Source organism: Mobula birostris, chromosome 26 (genome assembly GCF_030028105.1).
Source record: "Mobula birostris isolate sMobBir1 chromosome 26, sMobBir1.hap1, whole genome shotgun sequence".
Lineage (NCBI taxonomy): Eukaryota > Metazoa > Chordata > Chondrichthyes > Myliobatiformes > Myliobatidae > Mobula > Mobula birostris.
In genome coordinates, this window is record NC_092395.1 from 2,303,884 (window position 1) to 2,316,042 (window position 12,159).

The 12,159-nt window shown below is 42.6% G+C and overlaps 1 protein-coding gene across 1 annotated transcript in view; it reads right to left on the minus strand.

Annotated features, from left to right (window-relative positions):
- Positions 1-7,331, minus strand: part of LOC140188037 (A disintegrin and metalloproteinase with thrombospondin motifs 6-like) — a 214,837-nt gene extending 207,506 nt beyond the window's left edge. The window contains exon 1 of the mRNA XM_072243939.1: positions 7,230-7,331. The gene's annotated coding sequence lies outside the window, so the exon portion shown is untranslated. The remainder of the gene's footprint in view (positions 1-7,229) is intronic.
- Positions 7,332-12,159: the final 4,828 nt, after the last annotated feature.

Sequence of the window (12,159 nt, forward strand, 5' to 3'; positions counted from 1 at the left end):
ATTCCCACACTATACTTGACCCATCTTACATTCAGGCATGGACAAATAAACTGGAAGGAAGAGTCAGATAATGACCATCAATAACCATTGCCTGGCAATGATCAAGCAAGACTCAATGTCAAGAGAGAGGTTGGACTCAAAGACATTACTATCACCAAGAAGGAATACTTTTGGTCTACTGACCAAAAGCTCTACTGTACTAGACATATAAAGTATGGCAAGAAGAGCTGGTCAAATGTTAGTCATCTGGTGGCAGGTAGCTCAGAGCCTTTGCACCATCTACAAGGCAAGAATATGGTGGAATACATTCCGCTGTTCTTAATACATCGAGTTCCAACACTTGAAGTTGGAATGCATCCAGGACAAAGTGGTACACTTGGCTAATACCCCATCCAGAACCCAAAACATTCACCCCAGAGCAATGGTATCTGTACTGCACCTACTCATCTATGTTTCCCCAACAGCATTTTTCCAAGTTGCAACATCTACCAGATGTTTCTAGGTGGTGGGGTGAAGACAAGTCTCTACTAAAGGAGTTGTAAGGTACTTCTTCCCTTCACTAGCTTGTAGTTCACCCTTGGGAAATGTTTAGCTACTGCTTGGCTCCCCGACCAGGGTCACATAAAACCATGGGAGCAGGTGGCGGATGGACATATGAGTAGCTGGTACACAAGTCCTTGTTATCCGACCACTGACACCAGGCAGACAATCTCTAAAGAGTATTGATAATGGCTGGGGTCACCCTCCTTGTAAAGACACTGCCCAGAAAGCGGCAATAGCAAGCCACTTCTGTAGAAGTTACCAAGAATCATGGTCATAGACCATGATCGCCCATGTCATACAACACAGCACATAATGATGATAATGATGACCAAAAACAACTGTGTGTCTGGGACACCTACACTTGTAAACATACAGTATATTGACTTCGAGATGCAGTACATCACTTCATGAAGGAGTCTCAACATCTTCCTCTCATCAGCAATCAGGGTGGGCAACAGATGCGAGTCTTGCAACTCTAGCTGACAAGGGAAAGTAAATTGCAAGAGATCGTTTGAGGATAAATGCACATTTGATATGAGAGAGACTTTTAAGAGGTCAATTGGCTAAAATTCAGAACCAACGTGTTCTTACGAGGATGACAGATAATGACAAGTTTTGGAAGCATAACTGACAAGAGATGTTACAAGTTCAATCAAACAAAAAGAAAGCAAGCATTTATAAGGTTTAGGAAGCTGAAACCATTCAAGTCCCTCGAGGAATATAAAGGAAACAGGAAAGACTGTAAACAAGGATGCATGCTGCAGCTGCATAAAACTGCATCTCAATAAGGCCTCTTGAGCATAACCTGTCATTAAATAGGATTGCAGCTGATTGTCTTTGTCCAGGCACTGTCTCCTTTTCTGTGTTACTTCCACACAGTTCTCAATACCCTGGTCTTTCAAAAAAATATCTTCCTTCTCTGATCTGGTCTTCAGGATAGAAAATTAACCATATAACCATTACAGCACAGAAACAGGCCATCTCGGCCCTTCTAGTCTGTGCTGAACTCTTACTCTCTAGTCCCACCGACCTGCACTCAGTTCATAACCCTCCATTCCTTTCCTGTCTATATATCTATCCAATTTAACTTTAAACGATAATATCGAACCTGCCTCAACCACTTCTGCTGGAAGCTCGTTCCACACAGCTACCACTCTCTGAGTAAAGTAGTTCCCCCTCATGTTACCCCTAAACTTTTGCCCTTTAACTCTCAACTCAACAAAATTTGAATAATTCACCACCCAGTTCTTTACTAAGTGAAAAGAATGCAGTCATATCTTAACTAGTACCATGGAATTCATTCCCTACAATCTGAAGTAGTGGTAAAATGTCAACACATGGTTATAACTGGTACAAACCTTTTGTTCTGTTCTCATACTTCATTACTTCTTTCCTTTCCATTGCAACTGAAACACGAGGACAGTACAAGAGTCTAAGGAAATAGATGAACTTCTATGCGACTGCCTTGAATTGGTAGCCTGGTCCATATTTGAAAATTCAGCAGCCAACCTGGATGAGTATACTGCCGTCATGGACTTGTATCAGCAGTATGACGAGCACTGTGTACTAAAGGAGTCAATCTGGGTGTTCTCAAACCAGAAAGTATAGATGATCCCTACTGAAGTCCAGGACTACGGCGTTCAAATCAGGCAGTCCTAACCTATTTAAGAAATCAAGATACAACCTTCATAAAGCTGTCAGGGATGCCAAGAAGTAATTTTGTCCGCCTGTTCCACCGTTGAGGTCTTGGGCCAAGATGATACCAGTCAATACCCACTGCAATTTACCTACCATTGAAATAGGTCCATGGTGAATGCCATGACCTACACTCATCTCTGGAGCATGTGGACAGTATAGACACTTGCATCAGACTATTGTCATTGACTACAGCTCTATTTTTATTGACTTTGCTTGGAATTTTGGTAATATCTCCCTTTTATACTAGAGCCTTGATTTCCTGACTAACAGAGCACAAACAATCATGATAGTCAGAGATATTGCTGCCTTCGCTTGGAATTTGGTGCACATCTCTGCTTTCTCAGGCAACTAAAGACATCTGGCATATCACCTTTGACTTACACCAATTTTTAATTGATTCACCATTGAAAGCATGCTATCCAGACGCTTGACTGTTTGGTATTGCAACTACCTGAGACTGCAAGAAATTGCAGAGTTGTGGACACATCTCAGCACATTACAGAAACCAGCCTCCCTTCCATGGACTCCATCTTTACTTCTCTCTACCTCAGTATAGCAGCCAGCATAATCAAAGACCCCACCCATCCCAGGCATTTTCTCTTCTCTCTTCCCCTCCCCCACAGGAAGATAGAAAAACCTGGAAGCAGGTACCACTAGGCTCAAGACAGATTTCTATTGTTAGAAGACTATTGAAGGGTCTTCTTGTACAATAAGATGGACTCTTGACCTCACAATCTACCTTGTTCGCCTGCACCGCACTTTCTCAGTAACTGTAACACTTCATTCTTCATTCCTTTACCACTTTTCCCAGTACTACTTCAAAACACTACTGTAATGAAATGATGTGTATAGATGGCATGCAAAACAATGTTTTTCACTGTTTTTAATAATAAACCCATTTACCAATACAATAGTTGGGCACTACGGTAGCATAGCAGTTATTGCAATGCTGTTATAGCTTGGGATGTTAAGAGTTCAGAGTTCAATCCTCTGCAAGGAGTCTGTACATCTTCCCCATGAATGACATGGGTTTTTCCAGGTACTCCAGTTTCCTCCCACAGTCCAAAGACATACAAATTAGTAGGTTAATTGGTCATTGTAAATTGTTCCATGATTAGGTTAGGGTTAAATTGGGTGTTGCCTGGCAGTGCGGCTCAAAGGGTTGGAAGTACTTACTGTGCTGTTTTTCTAAACAAAGTAAATAAATAAAATACTTCCTTGCCCTCTCAAACAAAAATTATCCTGCTTATTTATGTTACTGCTCAACTGTTACTTGAAAATCTAATTTCTTGAACTCATTAAGTACAGTTCTGATCAGGTTAAGTATCTTTTGACCTGGCCATATTTCCATATTTTCCTACATGTTGTTTTAGTTTATTATTCTTGGTCACGTTTGACAAAAAAAAACATTTTTGCCTCTCAGTTTTTACAATTTAATTTGTCCATTTCTGAAGGAGCAGCATGTCTTGCAACAGCACCAAAGAGAAAGAAAGCTCTATGCTTCTCTTCCAAAACTGTATGCCACTGTATTCAAGTTTTGCTTTTGATAAAATTAACTCATGGTCCAGGACATTATAAGTTGAATTTAACTACATCTGCGGAGAACTAATTATCCCATATTTACAGGAGACAAAAAGATATTTTATATGCACACATACATATGCATTGCTTATAAGTAGTATTCACCAACATCCCCCCCCCCGCCCCAGAAGTTTTCATGTTTTATTGTTTTACAACATTGAATCAGTGGATTTAATTTGGCTTTTTTGACACTGATCAACAGAAAAAGTCTCTTTCGTGTCAAAGTGAAAACACATTCCTGCAAAGTGATCCAAATTAATTACAAATATAAAACAAAATAATTGATTGCATAAGCATTCACCCCATTCAAGTCCAGTAAATGCACCTTTGGGAGCAAGTACAGCCTTGAGTCTTCTGTGCAGATAGGTGTCTATCAGCTTTGCACATCTGGATACTGCAATTTTTCCCCATTCTTCTTTACAAAACTGCTCAAGCTCTGTCAGATTGCACAGGGATTGTGAGTAAACAGCTGTTTTCAAGTCCTGCCACAAATTCTCAATTGGACTGAAGTCGAGACTCTAACTTGGCCACTCCAGGACATTAACTTTGTTGTTTTAAGCCATCCTGAACAGCGTTGCCTTTATGCTTGGGGGGGGTCATTGTCTTGCTGGAAAACAAGTCTTCTCCCAAGTTAAAATCTCTTGCAGACTGCATCAGGTTTACTTCCAGGATTTTGCTGTGCTGCATTCATTTTACCCTCTACCTTCACAAGTCTTCTAGGGCCTGCTGCATTGAAGAATCCACACAGCATGATGCAGCCACCACCTTGCTTCATGGTATGGTGTGTTTTGTCTGATAGCATATAGTCTGATGGCCAGAAAGCTCACTTTTGGCTTTATCAGGCCATAGAACCTTCTTCCAGCTGACTTCAGAAAGTCTCCCCCATGCCTTCTGACAAACTCTAGCTGAGATTTCAAGTGAGCTTCCCGCCCCCCCCGCCCCCCCAACAGTGGCTTTCTCTTTGCCATTCTCATAAAGCTGCAACTGATGAAGCACCGGGGCAACAGTTGTTGTATGCGTTGTCTCTCCCATTTCAGCCACTGAAGCTTGTAACTCCTCCAGAGTTGTCATAGGTCTCTTGGTGGCCTCCCTCACCAGTCCTCTTCTTGCACGATCACTCAGTTTTTGAGGAGGCCTCAAATAGGCAGATTTACAGCTGTGCCATATTCTTTCCATTTCTTGATGATTGACTTAACTGCACTCCAACTGACTTGGAAATTTTCCTGTATTCATCTCCTGACTTATGCTTTTCAATAACCCTTTCACGAAGTTACTTTATAAACGTAAACATGAGGAAATCTACAGATGCTGGAATTTCTCTTCCTAGAGATGCTGCCTGGCCTGTTGCGTTCACCAGCAACTTTTATATGTGCTGCATGAAGTTACTTGCAGTGTTTTGTATTCATGGTATAGTTTTTGTCTGGATACTGGCTCACCAGCAGTTAGACCTTCCAGGTACAGGGGTATTTTTACTACAATCAATCGAAACACCTTGAATGCAAAACAGGTTTCCAAAAACAGATTTCCATTTAACTAATTATATGACTTCTAAAACCAATTGGCTGCACCAGTGATAATTTGGTGTGTTATATTGGGGGGGGGGGGGGAATACTTATGCAATTATTTATTTTGTTTTATATTTGTAATTAATTTAGATGGCTTTGTAGAGATCTATTTTTACTTTGGCACAAAAGTCTTTTTTTCTGTTGATCAGTGTCAAAAAAAGCCAAATTAATTCCACTGTGACTCAATGTTGTAAAACAATAAAACATGAAAACTTCCTGTAAATAAAAAATATTCTAGACACAGTTAAATCATCACAATTTTAAAATAGGAGATGTAAAGTAAGAATCAATGCCAGATTATAATCATGTATCTAAAAAGGAAACTGCCTATAGTGGAGATGATTTGAACACAAATTAAAGCGAGTCATTTAATTTGGCCCAAACTAATTGAGTGCCCTTTCCAGGTGGATTTGTGGATTATACCGTTGAGCAATCAGTCTTGGCTACGTTTGAAGACTGACACCTTGAATAACCTTTTGTTATAAGCATTTAGCCACAAGGTCAGAAGCATAGACCCCCCTTGGATATCTCCTTTCCAAACTGTTGGGAACTGTTACAGGCAGTTAAAAGACGAATTCATTATTCCACATGAGTTTCATCTACATGAAATATTTTAAAAATTACTATCTAGTCAAGCACATTCCTGAATTATGTTTAGAATGTTTTCAAGAACCAAAAAAAAAGACACTGAAAAATTGAAGAAAATTATCATAATGGTAAGTAACTTGGAACAACACATTTACAGACAAAACTGTGTTAAGTCCCAGCTGGTGGCTGGCAGCCAGCTGTATGTGAAGGTAATGGGGAGCAGATGGAGAAATAATTTGTCTGAAAAGGCAAGTTCCAAGAGGCCTCCTAGAGAATGAAATGGAAATTGAGCAAGCAGATTTTTTCAGTATTTTTAGAGAGATGTGCAGTGATTTTCAGCTATAATAATTTGTTTTAACGTTCACGCTAGGATTCATTCTGCATCAATCATACAACAGACCTCCGTTAACGGGCATCTTTGATTTATCTGCGAAATCTGGCCGATAAAATACATTGTTATCCTTATTAGATCGTCGTGTGTGTGTGTAAATATATATATATATTATATATTTGTATGTCATAATACACAGAAAATTTAAATAAATGAATGCTACTACTTTGTTTTAAAACTGCATTAATTCACATTAAACTTTGAATTAACAACTGTTCATTCATGCTACTTTCCGTTCTTGCAGCAGTCATTACAGTCGAAAATAACAACTTAAACAGAATTAAAAAAACATATAAAAACATTCGGTAATGGTTTCAAATGCAATGTATATATATAAAACTCTTCGACCTATTCCCAGACAGAATGAAATGTTTGGCACAGGCTAAACTTGACCCAGACTGCTTGGCTTTAGGCCACTTCAGTGCTTGCCGGTTGCCTGAACGCGTTGAAGAATCACAAACAAAATGAGAATACTGCTCTATTTCAGACTTTTTTTTGGGAGGGGATCCTTATTTTCCAAGCACCGACTGACTTTGAGGATCCACGAGCAGGTCAACTGTACAATGCAATAGCCACTCTCAATGTGCTGCCGATATCCATTATTAAAGGCACCTGCATTGCTGCTCCGAAAGCGTGGCACCGCTCTGGGTTTCTCTCAACTGACAGCAACTCTCTTCCACACCACCTTAACGAAAGCACTGAAATCGTCGCAGGCAGCCCAATTTTAAACGTTTTGTTAATGCATTAGCGTTATTTTTTAAATCCCCACAATTAGCAGCAGTCGGTAAGTTAACGGTACTCCCTCATGCACGAGCTGAGGAGTTAATGTGGGAGACTGACTTGGAAAGCAGGACATACTCCACCTTTATTGGCGGTTCTCGGTGTGTGCCGCGGCCGGCCGGCTGGCTGGGGAGGGCAGTCGGCAGCAGTAGCGGGACTCCGCGTCGTGTGGCGCCGCGCCGCTCCCCTCACATCCCCGCGCCCTGACAGCCCGCTTCACCTCAACCGCGGCAGCACGTGCGGCGTGCTGACGTCAGCGCGGCGCCAGGGCGGCACTTCACTTGTCCGTTCGCCCACCGGCTTCGATCGCCCGGGCTGGCGCTTCCTGGTAAGTCCGCTGCCATAGTCATTTCTTCAGGAAAAAATAAACCAGGCAATCTGCTTTTCTGCAGCTTTTGTCCTGGGAACCAGTGTGGACTCCTCACCAATTTCTACGATGAAAAGCACCCTATCATGAACATAAGAGATGAGTCCTGAAGAAGGATCTCGTCCCGTAACGTTGATTGTGTATTACTTTCCATAGATGCTGCCTGACCCGCTGAGTTCCTCCAGTATTTTGTGTGTGTTGTCCAGGATTTCTGTCATCTGCAGATTTGTTCATGTTGTATTATCACTGGCATGGCGAAAGTTGATGCTCTGTGCAGCAGTACAGTATAACGCATAAAAATGCTATAAGTTACAATGAATAAACAAATAGTGCAAGAGAGGATTACGGAGGTAGCGTTCAAGGGTTTATGGACCGTTTAGAAATCTGATGGCAGAACGAAAAAGCCGTACCTAAAACAATGAGATTGTTCTCTTATTACTATCATCAGGGAGAGGCTCCTCTGCCTTCTCCCTGATGGTAGTAATGAGAAGAGGGCATGACCTGGATGGCGAGGGCCTTTAATCATGGATTCCGCCTTCTTGAGACACTGTCTTTTTTACCATAAGACACAGGAGCAGAATTAGGCCATTCAGTCCATCGAGTCTGGTCCACCATTTCATCATGGCTGATCCTGGATCCCATTAAACCCCATACACCTGCCTTCTCGCCATATCCCTTGATACCCTGACCAATCAGAGTTCTATCAACTTCCACTTTGAATATACCCACAGACTTGGCCTCCACCGCAGTCTGTGGCAGAGCATTCCACAGATTCACTACCCTCGGGATAACACTAACCCTAACCTTTTAAAAAAAAATCTCCTTACTTCTGTTCTCAAAGCCACCCCTCAATTTTGAGGATGTGCCCTCCAGTTCTAGATACCCCCACCAGAAAGAACATCCATTCCACATCCACCTTATCTAGTCCTTTCAACATTTGGTAGGTTTCAATGAGATTCCCCCGTATTCTTCTAAATTTCAATGAGTACATGTCTAAAGCTGCCAAGTGCTCCTCATATGGCATCAGGAACAAAGGTGATGAACTGAGAGCTTGGATACATGCATGGAATTATGGCCATTACAGAGACTTGGCTGGCACCAGGGCAGGAATGGATTCTCAATATTCCTGGATTTCAGTGCTTTAAAAGGGATAGAGAGGGCGGCAAATAGGGAGGAGGGGTGGCGTTACTGGTCAGGGATAATATTACAGCTACAGAAAGGGTGGGTAATATAGCAGGATCCTCTTTTGAGTCAATATGGGTGGAAGTCAGGAACAGGAAGGGAGCAGTTACTCGACTGGGGGTATTCGATGGTAGCAGCAGAGATACAGAGGAGCAGATTGGGAGGCAGATTTTGGAAAGGTGCAAAAATAGCAGGGTTGTTATCATGGGTGACTTTAACTTTCCTAATATTGATTGGCACCTGATTAGTTCCCAGGGTTTAGATGGGGCAGAGTTTGTTAAGTGTGTCCAGGACGGATTCCTGTCACAGTATGTGGACAGGCCGACCAGGGGGAATGCCATACTAGATCTAGTACTAGGTAATGAACCGGGTCAGGTCACAGATCTCTCAGTGGGTGAGCACCTGGGGGACAGTGACCACTGCTCCCTGGCCTTTAGCATTATCATGGAAAAGAATAGAATCAGAGAGGACAGGAAAATCTCTAATTGGGGAAAAGCAAATTATGAGGCTATAAGGCTAGAACTTGCGGGTGTGAATAGGGATGATGTTTTTGCAGGGAAATGTACTATGGATATGTGGTCTATGTTTAGAGATCTCTTGCGGGATATTAGGGATAAATTTGTCCTGGTGAGGAAGGTAAAGAATGGTAGGGTGAAGGAACCATGGGTGACAAGTGAGGTGGAAAATCTAGTCAGGTGGAAGAAGGTAGCATACATGAGGTTTAGGAAGCAAGGATCAGATGGGTCTATTGAGGAATGTAAGGAAGCAAGAAAGGAGCTTAAGAAGGGACTGAGAAGAGCAAGAAGGGGGCATGAGAAGGCCTTGGCGAGTAGGGTAAAGGAAAACCCCAAGGCATTCTTCAATTATGTGAAGAAAAAAAGGATGACAGGAGTGAAGGTAGGACTGATTAGAGATAAAGGTGGGAAGATGTGCCTGGAGGCTGTGGAAGTGAGTGAGGTCCTCAATGAATACTTCTCTTTGGTATTCACCAATGAGAGGGAATTTGATGATGGTGAGGACAATATGAGTGAGGTTGATGTTCTGGAGCATGTTGATATTAAGGGAGAGGAGGTGTTGGAGTTGTTAAAATACATTAGGACAGATAAGTCTCTGAGGCCTGACGGAATATTCCTCAGGCTGCTCCATGAGGCGAGAGAAGAGATTGCTGAGCCTCTGGCTAGGATCTTTATGCCCTCGTTGTCCACGGGAATGGTACCGGAGGATTGGAGGGAAGCGAATGTTGTTCCCTTGTTCAAAAAAGGTAGTAGGGATAGTCCAGGTAATTATAGACCAGTGAGCCTTACGTCTGTGGTGGGAAAGCTGTTGGAAAAGATTCTTAGAGATAGGATCTATAGGCATTTAGAGAATCATAGTCTGATCAGGGACAGTCAGCATGGCTTTGTGAAGGGCAGATCGTGTCTAACAAGCCTGATAGAGTTCTTTGAGGAGGTGACCAGGCATATAGATGAGGGTAGTGCAGTGGATGTGATCTATATGGATTTTAGTAAGGCATTTGACAAGGCTCCACACGGTAGGCTTATTCAGAAAGTTAGAAGGCATGGGATCCAGGGAAGTTTGGCCAGGTGGATTCAGAATTGGCTTGCCTGCAGAAGGCAGAGGGTGGTGGTGGAGGGAGTACATTCAGATTGGAGGATTGTGACTAGTGGTGTCCCACAAGGATCTGTTCTGGGACCTCTACTTTTCGTGATTTTTATTAATGACCTGGATGTGGGGATAGAAGGGTGGGTTGGCAGGTTTGCAGACGACACAAAGGTTGGTGGTGTTGTGGATAGTGTAGAGAATTGTTGAAGATTACAGAGAGACATTGATAGGATGCAGGAGTGGGTTGAGAAGTGGCAGATGGAGTTCAACCCGGAGAAGTGTGAGGTGGTACACTTTGGAAGGACAAACTCCAAGGCAGAGTATAAAGTAAATGGCAGGATACTTGGTAGTGTGGAGGAGCAGAGGGATCTGGGGGGTACATGTCCACAGATCCCTGAAAGTTGCCTGACAGGTGGATGGGGTAGTTAAAAAAGCTTATAAGGTGTTAGCTTTCAAAAGTTGAGGGATAGAGTTTAAGAGTCGCGATGTAATGATGCAGCTCTATAAAACTCTGGTTAGGCCATACTTGGGGTATTGTGTCCAGTTCTGGTCGCCTCACTATAGGAAGGATATGGAAGCATTGGAAAGGGTACAGAGGAGATTTACCAGGATGCTGCCTAGTTTAGAAAGTATGCATTATGATCAGAGATTAAGGGAGCTAAGTCTTTACTCTTTGGAGAGAAGGGGGATGAGGGGAGACATGATAGAAGTGTACAAGATAATAAAAGGAATAGATAGAGTGGATAGCCAGCGCCTCTTCCGCAGGGCACCACTGCTCAATACAAGAGCGCATGGCTTTAAGGTAAGGGGTGGGAAGTTCAAGGGGGATATTAGAGGAAAGTTTTTTACTCAGAGAGTGGTTGGTGTGTGGAATACACTGCCTGAGTCAGTGGTGGAGGCAGATACACTAGTGAAGTTTAAGAGACTACTAGACAGGTATATGGAGGAATTTAAAGTGGGCGCTTATATGGGAGCCAGGGTTCTACGTTCTTTGTTAACCCCTTTATTCCCAGAATCGTCCTCATGAACCTTCACTGGACTCTTTCCAATGACAACACATCCTTTCTGAGATAAGGGGCCCAAAACTGTTGATAATACTCTGAGTGTGGCCTGATGAATGTTTTATAAAGCTTCATCATTATCTCCTTGTTTTTTTTTATTCTATTCCCCTTGAAATAAATGGCAACATTGCTTTTGCCTTCTTTACCACAGACTCAACCTGTGAATTACCTTCTGGGAGTCTTGCACGAGGACTCCTAAGTCCCTTTGCACCTCTGATGTTTGAATTTTCTCCCCATTTAAATAATAGTCTGCAATATTGTTCCTTTTACCAAGATGCATTATCAGACATTTCCCAGCACTGTATTCCATCTGCCACTTTTTTGTCCGTTCTTCCAATTTGTCTAAGCCCTGCTGCTGCAATCACATTACTTCCTCAACGCTACCTACCCCTCCACCTACCTTTGTATCATCCACAGACTTTGCCATTACCTGAATCATTGACAAACAACATGAAAAGTAGCAGTCCCAATACTGACCCATGGGGAACACCACTAGTCACAGGCAGCCAACTAGAAAAAGCCCCCTTTATTCCCACTGACTGCCTCCTGCCTGTCAGCTATTCCTGTGTCCATGCTAGTCTTCTTCGGTTGTCCATCAAAATCCTATGACGACATCCACTCTTTTAACGGTGAGATCTTTGATGACTATACAGTCCTATCCTGGACCCACAAGCTCTATTGCAGGTGGGACATGTATATGTAGTAGTGGTGGCAACCATGGCTGCATTTCTCCTGGCTCTCTTCTGCTGTCTTCGGGTTGTTCTTTCCATCTTCAGAATGCGAACCCCGTCCCTATACAGC